Source organism: Eschrichtius robustus, chromosome 6 (assembly GCF_028021215.1).
Source record: "Eschrichtius robustus isolate mEscRob2 chromosome 6, mEscRob2.pri, whole genome shotgun sequence".
Taxonomy (NCBI): domain Eukaryota; kingdom Metazoa; phylum Chordata; class Mammalia; order Artiodactyla; family Eschrichtiidae; genus Eschrichtius; species Eschrichtius robustus.
Window position 1 is genome coordinate 140,343,550 of NC_090829.1, and position 12,811 is coordinate 140,356,360.

Below are 12,811 nucleotides of genomic sequence, written 5' to 3' on the forward strand. Positions count from 1 at the left end.
ACCCACCGACTCCCAAGCCACGCTGTGGGTGGGGACCTGAAATTGCCAACAAACTTTAGGGGAGGTTTAAAGGAAGGTGACCAGCCTCTGTACAGAGTGTTGAGCATTTCCTGTGTCTAACTTTTTAAGTATACATCTTCCCATTTGACAAAATCGGATTTTACATATGCCCTAACAAATGTCCAGTTGGTGCTAACAAATTAGGAAATCATGCCTATATTCACACTTAAAAATTAAACAAAAATGTTTTAAGTGTTAAAATGTGACAGTTGCCTACAAAAGAGCTGGAGACAGAGAAGTAGGGTGACCAACCATCACAGTTTGTCTAGGACCAAGTGATGTCCCATGACACAAGACTTTCAGAGCTAATACTGGGGCAGTCACGGGAAAACCAGGCCGGCTCATCACCCTACAGAGGAATCACTTGGAGGTAACACTTCTATTAAGTTACTCTTCCATTTGGGGATAATTTTTGTGCCATCCCATTGAAGAAGAATGTGAGAAAGCCCTAAAACAGCCTCAATGTTTTCCAGAGGAGGAATTCTTTTTAGTTGGGAATAGTGGTGGAAAGATGGAGAAACCTCCAGCAGGAGATGCCCTGGGAACCACGAGGGGCAAGAGGAGACAGGTACTTGGGGACCTGCTGGAAGAGTCCACAGGCAGATGACCTGCCAGCTGGAGCCTGAGGGCTTTGTCCTATAGGACCCGGTTTAGAAACCAATAGGTGGAAACAAGTTCAAGAGCATATGCACTTTTAACTAATTCAGGGAGGGACACTCACCTGTTCTTTGCAAGACATCTTCCTTCAGCCCAACAGGAATAACTGGCCTTGCCACAAGGGCTGGGAAACTTTTTTTTTTTTTTTAGAACGTGAGGCTGGGTGGCCCAGCCGTGACCATCCCTACTTCTTTTTTTTTTTTATTTTTATTTATTTATTTATTTATTTTTGGCTGTGTTGGGTCTTCGTTTCTGTGCGAGGGCTTTCTCTAGTTGCGGCGAGCGGGGGCCATTCTTCATCGTGGTGCGCGGGCCTCTCACTGTCGCGGCCTCTCTTGTTGCGGAGCACAAGCTCCAGACGCACAGGCTCAGTAATTGTGGCTCACGGGCCTAGTTGCTCTGCGGCATGTGGGATCTTCCCAGACCAGGGCTCGAACCCGTGTCCCCTGCACTGGCAGGCGGATTCTCAACCACTGCACCACCAGGGAAGCCCCAGGGCTGGGAAACTTTTAAAAGCCAGCTCACCCATAAGGCCAGCTTTTCTATTAGGATCCTGGGAAGATAGTTACCTGGCCTTATGTGTTCAGTGGTGGCCCCTGTGACTTAAATAGTTGGCTTCTTAAGCTCCCGGTCAGAATTTGTTGCTGATAATTTTAAAATCTCTCAGATCTTTCACAGAACAGCCACATTCCTCACCCTAAATAATGCCCTAAAACTAGGCATCTGTGGACATGATTCTGTCTAACAGGAGAGGGGCACACACTTACGCATCTGAACCTTCAGTCAGGAAAAACATTAAGTGGCCTTTGAGTTCTGGGTTGAGGCAAACTGACAGCGGGAAGAAGTTAACACAGCAGGGACGATGTTTTGACCACATGACCTGCTATGGGAAGGGTGAGCGAAGAGGGAGGGAAGGCTAGAACCCATCAGCATCTTCACCAGGCAAAATGAAAATGTCCTGGGAGTGAGCCCTCAAAGTCTTCAGAGATGTTCCAAGTACCTTCAATGATCAGCCACTCAAGCACCAAAAGCAAAGGATGGCTGTGCTTCTACTTTGGGTTAAATGCCTGGGGATACTGTTCTCTTTCTCACCTAATCTGGCGTAGTATCCACTAAGAGGGCTTCTCATGCCTGAGGCTTTGGAGTAATTATTTTTACTGTTCTACTAAAACTTCATTGGCTGAAGTCCATCAGCCAAATCTGGGGGAGAGAGTGAGACAGTCAGGTAGCTTGCTGTCACATCCTGAAAGCCCCACCCTGACACTCACAGCTCTTTTTACATCAATACAAACTTTTACATAGGTTTTGGGCACTTGAAAACGATATGGGTACACACATATGTCAACGTAGGGACTAGCTTAGCAGAGCACAGTAAAGTGTACGAGAACCTTTCATGAGATGTCGACACAGATTTTTGGGTTCCAGGCTCTGTAGACGCTGTGAAAGTCACTCTCTGGTTTTCAGTGTCTTAAATAGAAACATTACGAAACTGAACAGGGTGATTTCTAGGCTCCTTCAAGCTCTAACTAAGCCTTTGTGATTCTTCTTATTGCTCACTTTCTGGAACATAGCCATTCATGAAAGTTTCCTTCTCCCTCAGAGCCCAGCCATGCCGAGGAGATGCTGAGTGGGAGAAAGCTGTCGGGTGGGAGAGGCGAGGTTGCCGAGGGGAGAGAGGAGCCACTTATACATATGGGGGAGGCGTGGAGAGCTGGTGAGTTGCCTTGATGAAATGAAATTTGCAGGCAAGCTAATTTCTGCTTGGTGACTTAAAAGTCTGAATGGAAGGCAGACATGAGAAAGAACACATTTGGGTTCTGATTTCTCAGTTTAAAAATGAATGATATTCAAAAAATGTTAATGTTAGCAAACAAAATGTGGCTTTTAGTGTTCTGATGTTCTTCAAAGTAGTGTAACTTCCTATCCCATGCGGCCATACTAAGGCAAATTTGACCTATATTCTTTCCTACTTAATGAAACCCCCTTAATGGTAATGTAACCGAAGTATTTTTCTTTTTTTTTTTAAGGAATGTAGTTTATTTATTTATTTATTTATTTATTTATTTATTTATTTATTTATGGCTGTGTTGGGTCTTCGTTTCTGTGCGAGGGCTTTCTCCAGTTGCAGCAAGCGGGGGCCACTCTTCATCGCTGTGCGCGGGCCTCTCACTATCGCGGCCTCTCTTGTTGCGGAGCACAGGCTCCAGACGCGCAGGCTCAGTAATTGTGGCGCACGGGCCCAGTTGCTCCGCGGCATGTGGGATCTTCCCAGACCAGGGCCCGAACCCGTGTCCCCTGCATTGGCAGGCAGACTCCCAACCACTGCGCCACCAGGGAAGCCCTGAAGTATTTTTCTTGGTTCATGCCGTCTAAACTCTGGGAGTCTAAGTGTAGAGCTGCGCTGTCAGGCTCCGCCATTGTTAAGCTTCAGCTCTCTTGGCTTTTTTACTCTTCACCATTATTTGTTCTGTTTCTTTTTCCTGGAATGTGCACAACTCTTCTTTGGCTCCACCTATGGAAATCTTGCCAGTTGAACTTAACTGTTCCCTCTTCTGGAAGCCGACCTTTGAACTCCCAGGCAGAGTTCACTGCCCTTCCTATGGGCTTCTAGAGTATTTTGATCATATAGCACTTATGACACTGCATTGCAGTCAGCTATGCCCATCTATCTGCTGAACTGTAATTTACTCCAGTGCAGAGATTGTGGCAAAGAGAAGGCACCCAATGTAGTTGCGAATCAAATTAAACCAACGTGATATCCATAATAAAGGCTTCTATTAGTAATAGAAGGCCCTGCTGGGGTCCTCCTGGCACTTTGAGTAACTGACCTTGGGCACAGTAAGGCTATGTGCCTCTTAAATCAAATTCCAGAGTTAGTGCTGAGATCCCCAATTTTATTTTGGTTGGGAACTTGCTGTAGTGGTGGAGGAGGGCGGGAGATGGTGAGGGAGTGAGGGGGCCATGGTAAGGGGGAGAAGCTGTACCAGTGGAAGAGAATCATTCCAGCATTCACAGGATTAGCGATTTTAGCCAATGTGGTTGGTTGTCTGCCCAGATCCTCTTGGATCTCCTTCACTGCTCATGGGTGCCCGTTCCTACACTTCTGTGTGTATTACTTCTGATGGCATGGAGCTCCTACTGCCATCTGCGTAAGCCTGCCCTTGGACCGTGGGAGCCTTTTCTTTGCAGATTCAGAAAAGCCAGAGCACTTGGGAGACTGCATGCCCTGCCACTCCTACTCCTAGCAAAGGCTGACTGGGGCAAGAGCATGAAACCCCCATTACCTAATCACCCAGTACCCAGCACCCTTACTACTTTTACTCCAGAACTCCCTCCAGAATCAGGCAGGGAACTGGCCTTGGCCTGAAATCTCACCCTCACTTGACTTCTTCCCTACCCCCAACTGGCTTCCCCCACTCAGAGGAATCCTTCTTTAATAAATTGCATGTGCAACCTTGTCTCAACATCTGCTTCTAGAGTGCCTACTTCAAGACAGGATTCCAACTTGATGGTTTTCTAAGACAAGCTTCTCGCTGGAAAGGCCAAAGGCAAGCAGGTCCCCGCCTCTGGCCTGCAGAGTCTTGAAATGATTGAAATGGACATCCCTCATCCTCCACGGCTCACTTACCTTCCAAGAGGACATTTTACAAACCTCTGATGGGGATTGCGGAGGCAAACTGGAGGCAACTGCCCAAATCCTGGCGAGCCCGTAGAGGATGCTTTAAGCGGCTGGGGCCATCGGAGGTTTCGAGAAGCTTTAAAAACTGACATAACCCTCCATAAATAGTTCCATATCTAACCCAACTTAAATAGATGTAGTCAAAGGTAAAAATGTGTATTTTTTCCTCTCATCACACTTCAAGGTTTTTAATGTCTCGATTCAAGCCAAGATGAAAATTAGAAGCAAAACAGCCTGTTTTTTTTTTTTTTTTTTTCTTTGTAGGAAATTATTCTCAGGAAATGATTCTTTCAAAAAAGCTGGTTCTTGTGATCTCTTCTGCCCAGTTTTCAAACATCTTTTTAGAACTTTGATTAAAAATCCAGACTTTAGATGTATATTCTTTTCAAATTTGACATTTACAAGAGTCTTGCTTTCAGTTAAGTGGGAAGAAAGAGAGAAAGATGATTTACTGAGCAGTGATTCATGTTATTTTTTTATATTAGGCTAAAAGATCAATAACACTGACCATCTTCCATTACAAAATGATTAGCCGTGTTCTTTGAAGAAATTTTATATGGTAGATTGCAGAATCTACTCCTTAGAACCAGATTGTGAAAAAACTTTTGCTCACTGGATGGGAGGGAGATGGGGTGACAAAAAATGTTTTGTCAAGATTAATAGTTTGCCTTATTCCCCTCATTTACCCTCAGAAATTTCCAGAAATACTTACATGGATCATCCAGTTATTAAAACATGCAGCATAAAATCTGTCCCCTGTGGCAGAAATCTCATGGATGCTGATTCTAGAATTCTCCCACTCACCTCTCAACTCTTTAATCATGTGTTTATAATGCCTTACCTTCTTTTGTGAATTCTATCAGATCTACAACACCGTCTGATTATCGATATATCCTCAAATGAAAAAGAACAAAAACAGGTTAACATTACCAAAGTGAGAAGAGTATTGTCTTTGTGTGTGTGTGTGTGTGTGAAAGTTGCCTCCTTTATTGTTTTTTTTAATTTAATTTATTTATTTTTATACAGCAGGTTCTTATTAATCTATTTTATACATATTAGTGTATACATGTCAATCCCAATCTCCCAATTCATCCCACCACCACCCTGCCCCCTCGTCTCCCCTTGGTGTCCATATGTTTGTTCTCTACATCTATGTCTCTATTTCTGCCTTGCACACCGGTTCATCTCTACCATTTTTCTAGATTCCACATATATGCATTAATATTCGACATTTGTTTTCCTCTTTCTGACTTACTTCACTCTGTATGACAGTCTCTACGTCCATCCACGACTCTACAAAGGACCCAGTTTTGTTCCTTTTTATGGCTGAGTAATATTCCATTGTATATATGTACCACAACGTCTTTATCTATTCGTCTGCCGACAGGCATTTAGGTTGCTTCCATGACCTGGCTATTGTAAATAGTGCTGCAGTGAACATTGGGGTGCATGTGCCCTTTTGAATTATGGTCTTCTCTGAGAGTATTGTCTTAACATTTAAATTATTTCGTGTGTTCATACTACTTTGGACTCACTTTCTTCTTTCATCATTTGTAAAGACTGTGTGATGAATGAACCCAAGCTCTGCTGTGTATGGCCCTGCAAGAACTGCAGCTTGCCAGGCGGTTAGTCTGCGATTATAATTCATGCAGTGTGTTGCTTGATACTCAAAGGAATCTACACATGCACATGTATGCCCACAATAGAACAATTTGAGAAAAATGGAGCCTAATGAAAAATGCATGGACTGAGTGTGAGAAGAGCTGTTTTGAGCCTCAGCCCACCTCTTTCGAGCTCTGTGACTTTGAGGAAATCACTCAGCCTCTCTGGCTTCCACTTCCTCACCCTTAAAATGCAACTAATTATGCCTTTGGGTCTGAGCATCCAATTAATCACATTTCTGAAAGAGCTTTATAAATTGAGAAAGAACATTCAAATGTTAGTTTACTAATAAAAGCTGAAACGGGAAATATGCATTAAAAATAAGAATTAAAGTTCACTTGTAACAAGCCATACCATCCATTTATAATCGTTCATCGATCTTCTTGACAATTTTTTAAGGGTCTATTATGTGTCAGGTGTCCCTCCAGGAACATGTAGCAAACCAGACAGGCGTGGTAAAGCTCTGAAAAGGAGCACAGACAGTAAATGATAAAGAGGACAATTTAGACAGTGCTAAGTGACATACAAAGTGAGAGGGAAAGTTGAGGTACAGAGTTGGATTGGAACCACAGGAGATGAAGAGGTACCACTTGGGCTAAACCTGAATGGTGATGAGGGGTTGAGCAGGTGAATGAAGAACTGAAGAAAAACATTCCAGGCAGAGGGAACAGCTTGTGCAAATCATCTGGGGTGGGATATGGTCAGATCTTGAATGCTGCATTTCCCCTTTTTTTTTTTCTCTATCTCTGTGTTTACCTATTTTATATGGGACTTTTATAATACCTTCCCTCGCATGAGATCTATCTGATTCTATGGATCTGGAGGAAGACCACCAGCTTGAAGAGGTGTGGACTTATGTGGCTTCTTCAAGTCCTGAGCCTCTGGGAGCCCAGGGTCTTCTCTCAGGGGCCACTGCACTCTTCCCAGCAGAAGAGGAAACCATTGCTTCATGGGAAAGAAAAAGACAAAAGGATGGGGACTGGTGCATGTTCTCACTGGGGAATCAGGGGCAGGGAATGATTTATACCTGGGCTTGGGATCAGGGGAGGAAGTAGGAGAAAATGGGGAGGTCTCAGACCTTCCCCCCCAAAAGCAGAATAACTCCTCAGGCTTTCCTGCCTTCAATTAGTTCAAGGCCCCAGAACAGCTGCAGCTGAACCCAGGGTCAAGGAGAAGGGATGCACAGGAGCGTGGAACCCAAAACTCAGGAAAGCAGACATAACATTTTCTTCCAACAAATCAACTCACTCCCTGTTCCCTCCAACGTGAAGCAGCTGCAGCACCCTGGCCCTGCCCAGGTGTCTGTGTAAGGGACTGTGTGAATGTCTCATCATCTCCATGGTGACAGAGAGTCTTTGCTTCCCACCAAGGTGTTGCCTCTGGACCAGTGCAGGGGATCTCATTAGGGAAAGTGCCTGTGGGCATCTTCTCCCTTAGGGTTTACCAGGGTCTACTCTGGCCACAGGACAGCTGGTGACTGGCAAGGGCTGTGGACTGGCGTCCCTTGGCATGATGGCTGCAAGAAACTGCTTGGTGTAGGAAGGACACACAAATGTATTCCAGAGTTCGGACCATTTCTCATAAAAGTGCTAGACTCTGTGGACCAACGCTGGGATGATTCTAACACGGAATCTCATTCCCAATTTCCATGCTGTGGAAGAACTCGATTTTACCCATATCTATCCACCTTGTTACGTTTTTTGATCAGGGAAAACAAAGGCTATAGAAACAAATCAGTACAGCCAGAAGGAGATTGAATTAAAAACATAGTGTCCCTCTGCGATGTTTGCTTATACATATATTTGATATATGTATTATCTATATGGGTTCATCCTGATTTTCCCAGGAGGAAGGATTTTTGTTAATATTCACCTGGAGTGGGGAGAGGGAAGAGGAGGAGAGAACAGGAGGTGAAGCAGAGCTTGTTAGAAAGTATAATCTGGTTATTTATTTATAGTTTATTTCCGCAAAGGGACCTTTAAAAAGGCTGTGATAAGAGTGGCCAAAGTTTCTTAAAGATTAACTGGCATTCTTTAAAAGGGCATTAGTTTTGTTTTTTTTTTTATGCAGGTGTTTGGAGAACTCAGAACTGGGTGTCCATCAGAATATTTTGCTGGTCTGTAGATTCCCTAAGACACACTGCTGACATCATGGTCTCCTTTCTCAGATTCCTCTCTCTCTCTCTCTCACTTTCTCTCCTTCCCTCCCTCCCTCCCTCCCTCCCTCCCTCCCTCCTTTCCCGTTCCTCCCTCCCTCCGCCCAATCTCTCCCAATCTCTTTCTTTCTCTCTTCAGTTCCTTCAGGTAAATCCTACTCCGACTTGTACCAACTTGTTTTTGACTGACTGTGCACAGCGAGAGCGTTTTCTTCATTCTGAGAGAACCTGAAGACCTAGGCTTCCCAAGGCGACCTGCGTGGAAGGCTCATCTCCTCGCCTTTTCGTAACCTCACATCTAGCCAGGCGCCTGCATTCACCAGTCCTCGCAGGTAAGAGGCACAGGCTTAGGTCAATTCTGGACCATGCTGCTCGCTGGAGGGATTTCTGAAAAACTTTACTTCGAAAGGTAATGAAAATGTTGTGATTCTTTTGAAACTGACTTAAATCCTTCAAGACTTCCAGGCTTATCTGGGGGAATTTACAAGTGCTGTTTGCCGGTGGAAAACGGGTTTTTACTTAATGATGGGGCAAAAAAAAAAAAAAAAAAAAGCTTTATTCATGCCTGTAAAACAACATCCAGATGTTGTCTTGTTTGCTGTGGGTGTAAGTGATCTAGATGGAGGGAGAAGAATTACTCTGTTTGCAAGTGTTTCTTTCTCCTAGTGTCTGTGAGAGCAAGTTTGTTATTGATTTTTAGTGATTACATGGTTTTTTTGCGTTGTTCTTCAGCAGTTATTTTCCTTAGTCGGTGGAGAAATCAGTTTAGGTTGGCGTAAGGCGAAACCTCGCCGGAATATTTTAAAATCTGTTACCTATCCTTATAAGAAAAAAGTAATGTAAGTTTTCCGTGGTAGGTATAAGGAATGTAAACAATTCTGACTTTGGAAACATTAGGAACCTGGTTCACAACCCATGGCTAATGCGTTTTATAACCTGTGTATAATTCATGGGGGTCTAGAAGGTTCTCAGTTAATCAATGTTATTCTGGGTGAAATTTCCACATTGTTCCTGTGAAGCTAGTTTTTTATCTCCTCTCTGCACTTCCGCATTTAGTTGCCTGAAGGAAATAAGAATGTGCTGTTCAACAGAAGTCTCTTGACCTCATGATTTCTTTAAGTCACAGGTTAGGAAACTTACAACAAATGCGATGTTCAACTTGGCAAAATTAAAGACCAAAATTAGTCCTACTCAATTCAAATCTTTAGATTTATTTCGTCTTATCAGAAAATATCTTAATCTTTTTGTTTGTTTGTTTATCTAAAGGAAGGATTTTGAAAAAAAAATTACAAGTGATTCTTGAAGTTCTTTTTTTGAAACCTCAAAATCACACTCACACACACACAGCTGCTAATCCTAGATCCTATTCCATTCTGTCCTCTCTCATAAATGTTAAAACAAATATGTAATGATCTACAATAGCCTTAGGTGATAAATTCTTTCAATTTAAAATTGTCCTAAAAATCAAAAGAGAAGAGTCAAATACAACTATCATGCATTTTTAAATGCCATCATTTTATGACAACCAAGCGCTTACCTTACACACATCTCCCCTCAGCACTGTTTTCCACAGGTTTTTTTTTTTTTTTTTTTTTTTAGCAGTTTTCTTCCTTCCCTAGTGATAAATACAGTAAATGGCCAGGCAGGGAGCAACCCAGAAGTCGTATGACAAGTCTTTGCAAACGTCTGGAAAGTAGAAGAGTTTCACCAAATCACCAGTCATATCTCAGAAACGCTAATCAAATAACGGGGCTGACAGGTCCTCACTGAATTAAATAAGTGCCTAAGTAGTTTGGGGGTTTTCTAGAAATAGACTTAGCTGAATTTGGTGATTCTGGTTGCTTAAGGAAAACACATTTTTAAAAACTCCTCCCACCCTCTCATCACTCCTTCTTCCCATCAACCGTTGTGGTCATTTTACGGAAAGTGCTATTTCCCCAATTTCCTCTCCTGACACTTAGAACCGGTGCAGACAGCCCGTGTTTGGGGGGAAAGAGACAGAGCGAGACCCCAGGCTTCCCACGCCCGCGGTCCTGGAGAGCTGACAGAAGCAGGTCTGCTGGATCTTTCTACTCTCGCTCTGCCCTTGTGTGAAGGAAATCTTAAAAGGGCTGAACTTTCTCGTTTGGGTGTGTGTGTGTGTGTGTGTGTGTGTGTAATTATGTACCTGAATGACAACGTGCTTTGTACGAGAAGAGCCACCAATGTGTGGCTTTAGGCATCAAAGACAAACATTTTCGGACTTAATCACTAAATGTCAAGCATTTGAAATCTCCTTTCCTGCCACACCCCCTCTCATCTGTCAGAGACACGGGGCAGCCCGCTGACTTCCTTCCTGACTCTGCTTCAGAGTCCAGAGATGTTTGTGGAGAGTATTTGCCTGGTGGACGCATCAGAATCTTGGGACCAGCACAGGAGTCCGCAGAAGGAACCGTAAGCATGCTAGAGCTGCTGATGACCAGCCCCAGGGAAGGCTTGTTTAAGGCATATAAAGCTCCTTAGTCATGCCCTTCAGCCTTTACTCTGTAAGGAATTCAGCTACCGTCTTCTCCCCTGCAACCATTCAAGCACGTCACACCAGAGTAAATCAGGTGTCTCCAATTGTGCTGTTTCAATTCTTCTTTCAAGTAAAAAGAATTCTGCTCCAAAAATAGTCAGAAAGCTATGGCCAGAGTTAATCTTAGCTTCCATGCTTGCAAAGAAGCGTGTATTGCTTATTAATGGGTAAGTGAAAGATGCATGTCAGACGGGTGATTCTTCATTCTCCTCTCTCCTGCCCTTCACCTTCATCTTGTAGACGCACCTTGGGAGTGGGGCTTGGGTGCAACTGGAGTGGCCGGGCTGGGTACAGGGAGAGCAGAGGAGCAAAGCGATCCAAGGCGGGTGTGTGGGGGGCTTGCTCTGTGCCCCTCCAGGATGCAGTGCCATGGAAGGGGGCAGATCTGACCCCAAACACCTGGCTCTTTGCTGCCGCTCAGGTGGCCACCTGCTGCCAGTTTTACAGACAGAGAAAGCACTGTGCAGCCAGAAGGAGCAGCTCCAGAAGTGCCGAACCTTCCCACAGCTAAAGGAACTAAGGGCAGCCCACTTCCCCACCTTGAAATGGAGAATTGAGAGAAGAGAAAATAACTTAAAGTCTAAAAGCAAAGGTTCTGGGAAAGAAGTTTTATTTGCTAAGCATTACTTTGTTAAGATAAAAGGGGGGGAAAAAAAAAAGAGCACATAGACGTTCCTGGTAAAAGACAAAGCAAGAAAGAGGAATCTGAAAATCTGCCCTCCCTGCAAAATGCTCCTTGGGCCAATGCAGACAGTGATGTGGGCACCTCTGCTCACAGTGCAGCTGAGTCCACGTAGAAATTCCCACTGTATTCCCAGGGCTTTTTAACCAAAAACATTTCTGCTTTTCTCATAAACAAAAGTCAGAGCTTGTGAGGGGGTCTGTATACCTGCCTTCCCTTCATTTGGTACCGTGACTTACCTGGTGAAAGGATTCATAAGCCAACAGTCACTGCAATCCAACTGGACTTTAGAAATTCACACCTGGCCTAATTCCAGAATAGTCTGCGCTCCCACACCTAAAATTCTATAACACAGAATTCCAGATATTTCAGTCATGATCTGAAGATGAACTAGGGTTGCCTGACCAGGCTCACGGAATCAGAAGGTACACGAGAAGGACAAGGTGTTGATTTGTGGTACCAAAACACACTTGTCCGTAGGAACCTGTCCATAGGAAACAGTGAAGTAGAAGAGCATGCTTGTGTTACCTGGGGGCTGAGGACCCAGAGGGGCAGTTGAAAGGAATTAGCAATAGAATAAGCACAGTTTTGTTTTGTTCTTCCGCATGACCCTACAGCTCAGATTCAGAGCAATCTAGAAGTGTATTGATCCACATTAAACAAAGCAAGCAGTTCCTTCCATGGTGGGCTGATCTGTGGCCACATGGCTGCATTGGCTACTTAGGTTCCCATTCAGGGTTACGAGTTCAGGGAAATGACATCCATGGCCTGACTGTGACCCTGGGATTACAAATCACACTAACCCTCAGTCACTGTCAGGGCCATCGGAATGAATACAAAAGAAGTGGCTCAGAGGAGGAACACTGCAGAAAAGGATCCAGTTCTCAGGGCCCAGGTTTGGGTTTGGGTTTCAATCCACATCTTGTTTCAGCCGAAGTTGCCCTGCTGTGGGACTGATAACTTCTTGTGAGTTTTCTCCAGTGCCGGGACCAGAGGCCGATCAAGATTTTATGGCGCTTGAAGATTATGCAATTTTAAGAGCCCTCTTTAAGGAAAAGGAATGCAAAATTATGACTATAAAATTAGGTACAAAGCTTTGGAGAAGGTTGGTGCAAGGGAGGAGCCCTGAAGCTTGCATTTCATTAACTTCATGACAAATCCACTCTGTGTCCTACGTAATAAAGGCCCAATACTTGTTTCCTGAAGGAATGGTTGAATTAATTTATGTAAATTTTAGCTGTTGGCTGCCCTCTAAGTAACTCTGAAAACTGATAAGTGAAAATATCAAATAATTGTGCTTATACACATCTAATGATTGGTGATATATGGAAGACTGATGTGGGTGATACTTAGAACATT

At 44.0% G+C, this 12,811-nt stretch overlaps 1 protein-coding gene across 3 annotated transcripts in view; it reads left to right on the plus strand.

Moving 5' to 3' along the window:
• The first annotated feature begins 8,130 nt into the window (after window positions 1–8,130).
• The window catches only part of KCNJ15 (potassium inwardly rectifying channel subfamily J member 15), a 54,104-nt gene continuing 49,423 nt past the window's right edge, over window positions 8,131–12,811 (plus strand). For 2 of the 3 annotated variants that reach the window (XM_068547083.1, XM_068547084.1), the window contains exons 1-2: window positions 8,131–8,174; window positions 8,353–8,545. The gene's annotated coding sequence lies outside the window, so the exon portion shown is untranslated. Of the gene's footprint in view, window positions 8,175–8,301; window positions 8,546–12,811 lie in introns of those variants that run through there. The other variant, XM_068547086.1, reaches the window with a different exon arrangement.